Consider the following 12,593-nt stretch of genomic DNA (forward strand, 5'->3'; position numbering starts at 1 on the left):
GTCCTCCAGTTGCTGTCCATTTTTATCCATGTAGTGTTTACAAGTATTATTTAATACTAGCTGGATATCTGTGCTCCGCTACAAAACTATGAGATCGGGCTTGATAAATCGACACTTACAGCTTGAAAATTAATGAGTAGTTACAATCAGCCTCTCCTCTCCCATTCTCTTCCTCAGGCTTGCCCCATAGAAGACTCTCTTCTCCTATCCCCTTCTCTGACTCAGGCTGGCCCCATTGATCCTCTCCTCTCCCCTTCTCTCCCTTAGGCTTGCCCCACAAAGGCCTCTCCTATCTTATCCGCTTCTCTCCCTCAGCCTAACTTCTTAGCATCAGAGTGTGTTAATAATATAAAAAATACTAATGGTCATTTCCCAAAATCCTTTCTTAGCGAGCACCTAAAAGCCAAGCGGAACATATGTGTCAAATTTCAAGTTTGAAGGCTTTACAGTTCTGGAGATTTCGTGATTATGCATGAGTGGTATTTCACTTTTATATATATGTGTATGTGTATGTGTATATGTGTGTGTGTGTGTTTTCACTAGTTTTTCATTTTCACTAGTTGTTTTTTTCACCTTTGTTTGTGTCCAGTAGTTCATAACAGTCCCAGTAGAGATTAACTTTGACCTCTGCAAGAAGAATGGTCAGGTTTCTTTGCCACTCTTCTTGCAGTGATTTTCTTTTGTCAGTTTTTGTTTGCCTTCTGCACATGTAATTCTTATGAACCATCTTCTTTCCCCTTACTTTCTGCTGCACTTGTTTCAGAGCCATACCTACTTGTTGATTCGAGGATAATTTGTCTATTTCTCAAAAATGGTATGATATATATAAACTCGTTTATGATATTTCGTAGTTTACAATATGTAAGTTAAATGACAGTATAGCAATATAATATTATTATATATAAATTGAAGCAGTTTAAAAAAGAAAGTTCACCTATTGTATAAAGGAAAGCTATATGATGAAAATAAAGAAACAAAGTTAAGCTCTTTAGAGAACAAAGCAACAACAATGTCTTTTAATCAGGTTTATGGGCTGTGTCACTCATGAAGAGACTATGAGCAGCTGTTCTTGACATGCTGATAGGAGCATTGCGGTAATGCCAGCAGGAAACACATTCCATTGAAAAATACATGCCAATTGTATTTTGATAATGTGCCATGAAGTCAGTGTCAGATAAATTTTCTCCAGGATGACTTGTTCCCAATCTGGTTCTTCATATCTTTCAGTGACACAGCCAACTTCCCTATAACTGAATCAACAACTTTGCTGCTGATCTTTTTCTTTCCTTTCATATTTCCTAAGGCAACCATTGCCTGCACAACTTTATATATATACATATATATATATGTATACACACACACACACATATATATATATATACATACATACATACATACATACATACATACATACATACATACATACATACATACACATTTTTTTCAAAGGTTTTACTGGCTGCTCCACCAAGTGCCAGTCTGTGGCATATTTCTTGACCACTTATTCCATTATTGTTCATGAGTGATCCTAAAAGACTGAGGCTATCAGTATTTATTTTCAGTTCTAAGGTCTGGTTGCTGTACCTGTTATCATGAGTTTGGTCTTCATCTTGGTCCCTTTTTATTACTGTAGTCCTTGACTTTCATTTCCTAGACCAGGGGTCCCCAACCTTTTGGACCTCAGGGACCACTAAATTCATAATTTTAAATCCTGCTGACCACTAATATGATCTGCCCAATGACTTACTGGGTGCGTGTGGCTAGGTGGTCATGTGACTGGGTGGGCGTGGCCAACTTGATGTCACTCACGTCGAGGGGCACCTTGCCAGCTTCTACTCGCCTCTCCCCTCCCAGCCACTCCTCGCCTGCCCAAGCAGGCTCCTTAGGGCCCCAATAGGAAGCTGACTTCTGGCGCCTTCGGAAGCCTGGTCTGCAAACTCCACAATCAGCTCCAATCTCTTCTTATCGGAGGGTCCAAATTCAGACCATAGCCACTCTGAAGAAGTGGCGAAGCAAAGGGGGACTGCCTAGCAGGTAGAGGAGCTGCATCTCCCACCCCCCCGACTAGGAAATCCCCCTCAGCTGACGACAGGGAGCAGCAGCAGCAAACATGGCTGCCATGAAGCTGAAGGCAGCTTGAAAACCTAACACTGTACAAGAGTAGAAAAAACGAGTGGCTTGTGAACTGGGTAAGAGACTATTTTTTATTGAAAAGTAACCCCAAGAAATTCAAGGGGGAAGCATATTGGAACTATTGGCTGGCAGGAAAAAAAACACATACAAAAATCAGAATATTTAAGAGGAGAAATTTTTTGAAAGAAAACTAAGGAAAAGAAAATTGAACTCTCAATGTGAAGACGTAGTATTGAAAAGGGATCTTAAAAAGTACTGGAATTCAATCTAGAGCTTGTTTTTTATTATTATAAATGTTATCCTCCTCCAAAATTTCCATTGCTAAATGAAATAGATGTTCAGTGAGTTTTGCCCCATTTTATGACCTTATTAAGTGAATCACTGCAGTGTTAAGTTGGTAACATGGTTGTGAAGTGAATCTGACTTCTCAACTGTCTTTGCTTGTCAGGTTTCAAAAGATGATCACGTGACCACAGGATAATGCAATTGTCATAAATATATGCCAGTTGCCAAACATCTGAATTTTTATCATGTGACCATGGAGATGCTGCAACCATGGAGATCCTGTAAGTATGAAAAATGGTCATAAGTCACTTTTTTCAGTGCTATTGTAACTTTGAATGGTCACTAAATGAGCCATTGTAAGTCAAGAATTATCTGTATTCATATACTTGCCACTCAAACAACCCTTTGCAGAGCTCATGTTGGGATAGGTTCTCTGACCCAACACCCAGGAACTACCCTCTAAGCTTCCCATATTTCGTAGCCTGAACTTTTAAGTAAGTTTCAAGCTCCAGGCATATCTCTCGCAACTGACCCAGGAATATTTCTTTCAAACGTTAGTCTCAAACCATCGTGGTAATTATTTCAAGAAATCTGACACACATATTTCACATCCTGTATTTGGCTATGAATAGGCATAACAATATCCCTGCAAGTTTGAACCTAAGAGGCTATGCATATAAACATCCAATCACCCTTTTCATTTCCATTCAGCATGGCTGTGCCTTAACAATCAAGTTACATCCCTGCAATTTCTTTGAGAAAGCTCTATCATGAGACCCAGGAGTCACATTATTTTTTTGCTTTTCACTGGAATGTATTGTCCTCATGAGTGTTTGTAATTGTTTTGCTTTAGCTTCTTGTTACATATCAAGTTCCTATTTCTTGTTTCTTCTGACAACTTAGCATCTTTCCCCGTAAATGGGTATAAAAAGGTAAAGGTTCCCCTCACACATATGTGCTAGTCGTTCCCGACTCTAAGGAGCGGTACTCATCTCCCTTTCAAAGCCGAAGAGTCATCGCTGTCCGAAGACATCTCCATGATCATGTGGCCAGCATGACTAAATATCAAAGGCACGCAGAACGCTGTTATCTTCCCATCAAAGGTCATTCCTATTTTTTCTACTTACATTTTTACATGCTTTCGAACTGCTAGGTTGGCAGAAGCTGGGACAAGTAATGGGAGCTCACTCTGTTACGTGGCACTAGGGATTCGAATTGCCAAACTGCCGACCTTTCTGACCGACAAGTCTTAGTCATTGAGCCCTTAAATGGGTATAAGCTGGGTGTTTAAAATAAGATATATGATTGCAAAGTCCAGCATTCTAATCTAAGTCGATGGGTAGTGGAGAAAAATGAAGATCTTTTAAAGATGTTTCTGAGATGTAGTGCATTCCTTTCTGTACGCTGATGTTCTTTACAAATTGTTGTACTTCATAGATCTCTCTGAGGCAGGATCAGGGAAGAGGAATATTGGAGAAAGCAGAAGTCAGTGGGGTTGAGATGTTCCAGAAAGCCAATTGTCCTCTTCTACTCTTCTGAATATGTTTCCTCCTCCAAATCTTTAGGATGTGCTGCCCTCTCTCCTATTTGGATCCATCTTCCCATTATTTTTATTCCTTCCCTGCCCTAATTTTCAATTTTATTCAGTTGCACGCACATAGGACTGTTGATGATTGCCTACACAGGCAGTTTGTTCCACTTTTATCCCCATGATGGTTTATAATCATTCTGCTTTAGCTTGCAACATATCAAGATTCTATTTCTTGCTTCTACGGATAACAGTATATTTTCCTGTAAAATCTAAAAGAAAAAAGAAAAAAAAGGAAGCTGTGGATATGGGAAACTAAATAAAAGAAGCTCCTGTGAACTTTTGCAGAGTTTAGCAAAGCAAAAGCAATATTTCTGCTATTCCTTCATTCTACACATTAGGAGATATAATTTAAGATTGCAATTTTCTCATTACAGAAGTATATATTTATAACTTTGGCCTATTTGTACTTCAGGAGTGGCTTCTCTAAATTCAGTATTCAGGAGAGATTCGAACCTTTTTTCTTTTGATCTCAATTAACTGTAAGATTTTTTCTTTTGCATAGAGGAAAACTGAGAAATAATTAATAACATTCGTTTAAAGGTAATATAATGTTCAACCCTGACTTTCTGAGTTACTGATTGGTAAATAGTAATTGAGGAGTGATGAAAAAAATGAAAATCAAGCCTGCTTTTGAGAACAGAGTTGTTTGGTGAAATTATAAATACATCAACTATCCAACTTAAGTGCTGCATTCAAAATAGTTTTTAATGCTGCTTAAAATATAAAAAAGGCACTTTAGAAAGATATGACTACACACAAAAAGAAGGTTAAAAAGAAAAAAATGGATATCTTTGCTGACTAGATAAATTTTTGAGGGGCTCTTGGTTCTCTCTGGGCTTGGTTGTTTTCTTGCAGATGTTTCATTACCCAAATTAGGTAACATCATCAGTGCTAATAAAGCGTGGGATTTGCTGTCAGTTTATATTCTAGTGGCTTGCCCTGTCAGGGTTGGTGAAAGTGGTCTTGAGAAAGTTCTTTGGTTGGACTGTTTATTGATAGCTTGATTGACAGTTCCTTGATTGGGGAATTGTTTACTTCTTGATTGTTGGTCTGATGTTAAACATCTGCAAGAAACAGCCATGCTCAGAGAGCTCCAAGGGCCCCTCATCTGAACCCTGAGCTATAAATATTTCTCCTCTATAGATATATTTCTAGAAAGTTATTTTTATGGTTCAAGGCAAATATGACACACTAGTTGGATACCCATGCTTTGCGATGAAACTATGTGATCGGGCAATGCAGGAGAAATCTGGTTCACTCCGGCTCAATCCGTTGGCTCAGTGGTGGTCAATGATTGAAACACATAAGGGAATATTGCTCCCGCTGCCTTGAGTCCGGAAGCAGTTCCATAAGTGGAAGGCATAGACATTATGGTGAAGTACCAATATTTAATAATGTAAGGAGCCTCAGACTGCTCCTAAGTGAAGGAGTGTTCACAATCCATTGGTTCATTGGTGGTCAGCGATTGAAACACATAAGGGAATATCACTCCCACTGCCTTGAGTCCTGAAGCAGTTCCATAGGTGGAAGGCATAGACATTTTGGTGAGGTACCAATGTTTAGTACTGTAAGGAGCCCCAGACAGCTCCTGAATGAAGGAGTGAAATGTCCTTAGCATCAGAATCTGCCAGTTCTTTTCAGGTGGGGAAGAAGAATAAAACTCATTAGCATCAGAACGTGTTAATTACTGTATAAAAAATACTAATGATCATTTCTTAGCGAGCACCTAGAAGCAAAGAGGAAGATCTGTGCCAAATTTCAAGTTTGTAGGCTTTATGGTTCTGAAGATCTCGATATAAAACTAATATGACACATTAAACTAATCTCCAAAATGTATATCAAGAAATACTCCTAGAAACTAAGATTAATTGCATAATAAATTATAATATTACTATAATCAGCAATAATTAGTTTATTAAAAAAAGAACTTGAACACAAGTAACTGTCACACACCAGATTTAATTAACTTGTAACTAGCTTGATTTGTGCTTATACTTTCAATAGATTCAAAGGTGAGCCCTCACAAAACAATTGTGTTTTGCAAAGTGCTGTTTAGACCTTAAAAAACCCCAAAACTTCCTAAATTTGTAGGTTTGAGCTGCTGCAGCTGTGTACATTTCCACTTGTTCCAAATGGCATGAGAAAACCCTGTGGGGTTTATACTGAATAAATGCAATGATAATGAAAATGTCTTTGGATTAATAAATTGGAAATCAACAACATTGCATACCTAATTTCTATCCCATCTGTTGCCAGCTATTGTTACCACTATTCTGAAGATATCTCTTGTTATAGCAATAGCAATAGCAATATAGCAATAGCAGTAGACTTATATACCGCTTCATAGGCCTTTCAGGCCTCTCTAAGCGGTTTACAGAGAGTCAGCATATTGCCCCCAACAATCTGGGTCCTCATTTTACCCACCTCGGAAGGATGGAAGGCTGAGTCAACCCTGAGCCGGTGAGATTTGAACCGCTGACCTGCTGATCTAGCAGTAGCCTGCAGTGCTGCTTTTAACCACTGCGCCACCTTGGCTCTTGTTGTTCAAGGGGAGGCTAGCATTCGAACTGCGTGACTGAAATTAAAATGTATTGCACAGAGGTGGGTTGCCAATTTTTTCACTACTGGTTCGGGCGTGTGCAATGCTTCTGCGCATGCGCAGAAATGTCTAGGCTGGTGGGCGGAGCCTCCCATTGCCACTACTGCCAGTTTGGCCAATCCAGGCTGAACCAGCAGCAACCCACCTTTGATATCGCACCACCCCATTCCATGTGGATGTGTTGTGTAAAACTAAAAAACCCCTTAGAAAAAATGTCAACAGCATATCATCCAGACCATTTTAGCTTTTTTCTGTAAAGGTTGAAATGTCAAATATCATTAAAAATACTTTGGTATCTACTAAAGTAAAAACAACATTGAATTACTTAAGATCATCAAACTGTTTATTAGTCATTATTTATTGTGCGTGTGTATAAGTCTTGTAATCACTCTGAGTTATTATTTTTACTCTGACTTTTCAAATATGATATTTGCATGTATCTGTCAGCTCTGGAAATTGGGTTCTGATCAAATTAAACACTGGTTTTATGAAGCGCATCAGTTCACTAAATCTTTTAGGGACATTGATTTATTTGACTGGTATTTAAAATTATATCCTCTCAAAACAGCAAACCTGAAGGCATTTGAAATTAAATGATATATGTGGAACAGAACCATTTTGTTTTTTTCTTCAAATATATGAATTGCTGATAAATCAGTATAAAGTACAGTAACTAAACAAAACATTTTAAAAAGAATTTATTTCATCTGTATAGTACAACAACATACATAAAAATAAACTTTCACAAATGTTGGCCTTTAAAAAAAAATTTTTTTGTAGCTTAACATATGCTTATGGAACTAAAGAAAATCCTGTTTGAAGTTCTGAACCTTCAATAGTGGAGATGCATAACCTTGAATTTGTCTTAGAGGTTATCAAATTTCATTTATCAGCACAGTACAGATAAATTTGCAATTTGTTTTGTCCATGTGTTAAGTGTTTTGATTGCTTGAATATTGCTGACTATCAAATATAGTGCTACATTTATCCATAAGCGCTCTATATTGGATATTGGCGTAGTCAAATATTGGTTTTATGAAGTACATCAATTCACCTAAGCTTTTTATAGAGCCAACATTTCATGCCACTGTTTTTCAAAATCCTGTTTCACTAAAATGGTAAATCTGAAGAAATTTAAAAATCAAGAATGATTATCAATGATTTATCCCTCTGCAACAGAGGGAGCCAGATTAGTAGCTGTTCTTTTCTACTATGCGGGGAAGTCCAGGATAACCTAGGCAGAGTTTTATTCCTTGGGTGTTAAAAAGAAAGAAAAACAACAACCTACTTCCCAATACATTCATTTAGGCCGCCTTGCTTCCTTTTCTGAGAATTGTATGTATCCTTTTGCTCAGATAATCCATGTTTGCTACTCTGACTCAATAGCATTTGAAGATTTTAATTCTGCCATTTTCTCATGTTTCTCTCAACATGAACCTGAAAAGATTGAATGATGGTATAGCTATTATCTCCTCACTGTTCTTCATCCACCACTTTTCTTGATAGTCCAATTACTTCTGACTTGCTCTAAGCATTTCCAATCCTATCTTGGCAGGCCCTTTTTTCATCTTTACCTGATAATGATAACTCTATGTCTTCTCACACCAATATAGTATTTTCCTTTAAGAAATGCAGACATGTATTTCACTTCTAAATAAGAAATTGGCTGATAGTAATATTTACTCCTGATGTCATTTCCTCACTGGACTAAACCAGAGATTTTCATGTAATAATGCTATTGAAACCATGTTCAGTTTCAGTCTTTGTCCCCATTTTTTTTGTCTATTATTTGCTTTCACAAGCAAGGAGAAAAGGGATTGGTAAAGATAACCCTGATGCTTGAGAATAAAAGTTTCTAAGACTATTTAGCTTTATATATACAAATTATCTAATAAAATGAATAAAATGGCACTATCTAATAATGAAATTCAATGGTGAAAAGAGTAAGGTTCTACATTTAGGCAAGAAAAACAAAATGCACAGGTACTGTATAGGTGGTACCTTGCTCAATAGTAGTAACTGTGAAAGGGATCTTGGAATCCTAGTGGACAACCATTTAAATATGAGCCAGCAGTGTGCAGCAGCTGCCAAAAAAGCCAACATAGTTCTAGGCTGCATAAACAGAGGGATAGAATCAAGATCACGTGAAGTGTTAATACCACTTTATAATGCCTTGGTAAGGCCACACTTGGAATACTGTATTCAGTTTTGGTCGCCACGATGTAGAAAAGATGTGGAGACTCTAGAAAGAGTGCAGAGAAGAGCAACAAAGATGATTAGGGGACTGGAGACTAAAACATATGAAGAACGGTTGCAGGAACTGGGTATGTCTAGTTTAATAGAAAGAAGGACTAGGGGAGACATGATAGCAGTGTTCCAATATCTCAGGGATTGCCACAAAGAAGAGGGAGTCAAACTATTTTCTAAGGCACCTAAGGATAGAACAAGAAGCAATGGGTAGGAAACTAATCAAACAGAGAAGGAACTGAGGAGAAATTTCTTGACAGTTAGAACAATTAATCACTGGAAGGCTTTAAGAAGATGTTGGATAGCCATTTGTCTGAAACGGTATAGCGTTTCCTGCCTAGGCAGGGGGTTGGACTAGAAGACCTCCAATTTCGTTGGGTAGTAGAGGACAATTTAACATCTCCCTGTTGTCATCTTCCATTCTAAATCATTCTCCCACACTAACAGCTATTTGTACCAGAAGGGTGAAACCTAGTTCTAGATGGTTTCTTCTGCTTTGGAATCCTTCCCACCTCCTCTAAGGCTTTTATTAATCCTAGCTAAAGCATGTCTTCAATCAATGCTACTAACAGCTTTACCCTGAAGCTTGTGGCATTTTCATTCATTACATTTAGCACTGTAAATATTGAGGATTTTGTAATCTAAAGTCCTTGGAATTTATTTCCATTCCTGAACAATGCGACAGGGAGGTGAACAACCCCAGTTAGGTGAGATTACAGTCACATAAAAGGAGAGCAATTGAAATTTGAAAAACTGAAGGAAAAGAGGCAAGGTAATTGTTAATCTTTTCTAGGAAATATCAGAACACACTGCTAAACTACAGTCATAAAATGTAAACTTTATATTGGACAACAAAAACAGAGTCCATTCTAAATTATATGGTTACACAATGCACAATAATATATATTTTGACAATTTATATATCTTCAGTTGTTTCCTAGAATCCTCCATTGCTGAAAATGTCTTTTAATATTTATATATTTGAAAAAGGCATATATAATTCAGTTTTTGAAGATGCTTTCTATATTGTTCATTCTGAAATGTATCCATCTAATTGCTTAGACTGATGACATGATTATTCTACTGAAATATTTTCTTCATGGAATTTTAAGCAGCCAATAGTTTTCAGAAATAATTTTTTTAAAAGAATCGTCTTAGTGGAATGTCTTTAAGAGAATGTATTTATTTTCAAATAGAGAAGGCTATTTTACAGTCTGTAAGTACAAAGCTGGGCTATTCATTTTTGAAATGTAACATGACTTTTTACCAGTACTTAAAACAGATTTATTGTTTTTATATTTTCCATTTGCAGAAATGTTTGAAATATGCTGATAATGTACTTTCAGATTATGTAATTCTTCTTTAATAATAAAATATAAATTTAAAGACACTGACTTTTTGTTAACCTTAGTTTGAAAATAATCTCAATATACATACAAGAGTACATCAATATGGATAGCTGTAGTGTTTTCTCAACTGTTTTGGAAGGCACCTTAAGGTATGGCCTCAACTGTTTATTTGAGGGATACACTCGCTTCACTTTTGAATCTTCCAACCCATCCTTCCCCACCACCACCACAAAACAACATAAGCAGGGAGACAATTATAGGTAAAGGTTCCCCTCTTTGGGGATTTGATTATTGAAACTGAGGGAAGCAATTATAGTACAATATGTTAATTCTTTTGCAAAAAATGTGGTGGGGCAGTGGTTATAATGCAGTACTGCAGGCTACTTCTGCTGACCGCTAGCTGCCAAGGCCTTCCATCCTTCCGAGGTCCGTAAAATGAGGACCTAGATTGTTGGGTGCAATATGCTGACTCTAAACGCTTAGAGGCCTGTAAAGCATTGCAAAACAGTATATAAATCTAAGTGCCATTGCTATTAAAGGTAAAGGTTCCCCTACATATGTGCTAGTCGTTCCTGACTCTACGGGGTGGTGCTCATCTCCATTTCAAAGCTGAAGAGCCAGTGCTGTCGAAGAGGCTTCTGTAGTCACGTGGCCGGCATGACTAAATGCCAAAGGCACACAGAACGTTGTTACCTTCCCACCAGTGGTGGGTTTCAAAATTTTTAGAACCTCTTCTGTAGGTGTGGCCTGCTTTGTGGGAGTGGCTTGCTGGCCATATGACTGGGTGGGAGTGGCTTGCTGGCCATGTGACTGGGTGGGAGTGGCTTGCCAGCCATGTGACTGGGTGGGCATGGCCAACTTTTAAAATGTGGTGAAACTCACTTAACAACGCTCTTGCTTAGCAACCAAATTGTTGGCTCAGAAAGTCTGGCATTTGAAGCACGCAAGTCTTAAAGCTGTCAAGTTACAAGACCCTTGCACCCCTAACCCTTTAGAAAAAACCCAAGGGTGTTCAAACTTGACAGCTTTAAGACTTGTGGACTTCAACTCCCATAATTCCTCCTCTCGCTCTTCATCTTGATGATGTGTGGGCGGGCAGATGGAGGGAGCTGGAACCGGTTCTAAATGGCACTGTAGATTTGTGGAACCTCTTCTATAGAAGAGGTTAGAACTGGCAGGAACCCACGCCTGCTTCCCACCAAAGGTGGTTTCTATTGATCTACTTGCATTTTTACATGCTTTCGAACTGCTAGGTTGGCAGAAACTGGGAGAAGTAACGGGAGCTCACTCCGTTATGTGGCTTTAGGGATTCAAACTGCTGAACTGCTGACCTTTTTAATCAACAAGCTGAGCGTCTTAGCCACTGAACCACCACATTATATATGCGGTTATTATACAGAATGTTTAAAAATTGTTCTGAATATTTTCTGGTCCCTCTTATTAATCATATATATTAAATAAATAAATATAAGGAATAACAGCATTAGCACCGAGGAAAGACTTTTGTGCAAAGTCTGCAGTTTTTAGTTCCAAAGAATGAACACCATGATAATCACATCTTTCCTCTAAAGTATATCAAACTAATTGCTGTGTGAATAAAACAATCACTGAAAAAATTGGCAAGCAAATGAAAAATCACAGAGAATTTCTCATACATGAGAAAACAGTGACATGTTTTTGAAATGGACAGTGAATTGAAATGGCTATGAGTTCTGCAAACTCAGAATACCATAATTATATGGCACAATCCAATATCACTGGATGAGATTCCCTCACACACAATTAGGATGTCTCCATGCCACCATTGTGTTCATTTCCAAAACCCTCAAAAGCAGTAGTGATGATCTTCAAATCAAATCAACAATGTTATTGTTGATATATTTTTGCCTATAACTGTTTAAAGTCTGTGAACAACTGAAATTGGGATAAAACTCATAAATACATTTTTAAGAAAGCAGAGAAGAAGAAGTGAAAATCCCAATCCTGTAGGAAGCCGCTGCAGTTTGGCAGCCAGAAAAACCTTTTAGGTCTGCTTGGTGCAACTCATCCTGCTAAAGAAAGGGGAGATACTGATACTGATACTGATGAAACACATGTCATTTTCACATCTAGTTTTGTGAGGGCTACTAACAGTGGATGAGCTGAAAGTTTTATTAATGCTTCCAATCCTTCAAACTGGCACAAAATCAGTGTGGTGTACAGATTAAAGGACTTTAAAGTCACTAAGATTCAGAAACATGGAAAATGTAAATTAAAGCGACCAAGATTGAAAGAGACCATAAGGAAGATCGCTCTAAATACTTCATAAATATCATAGCAGTGTCCAAATGTGGGCTGAGACAGGAACCCAGAGCAATCACATTATGTTTTAAGCACTTCTTCATCTACT

Source organism: Thamnophis sirtalis, unplaced genomic scaffold, assembly GCF_051295495.1.
Source record: "Thamnophis sirtalis isolate CommonGarterSnake01/CBP01778 unplaced genomic scaffold, rThaSir2_p1.2 scaffold_12, whole genome shotgun sequence".
In the NCBI taxonomy this organism is placed as follows: Eukaryota; Metazoa; Chordata; class Lepidosauria; order Squamata; family Natricidae; genus Thamnophis; species Thamnophis sirtalis.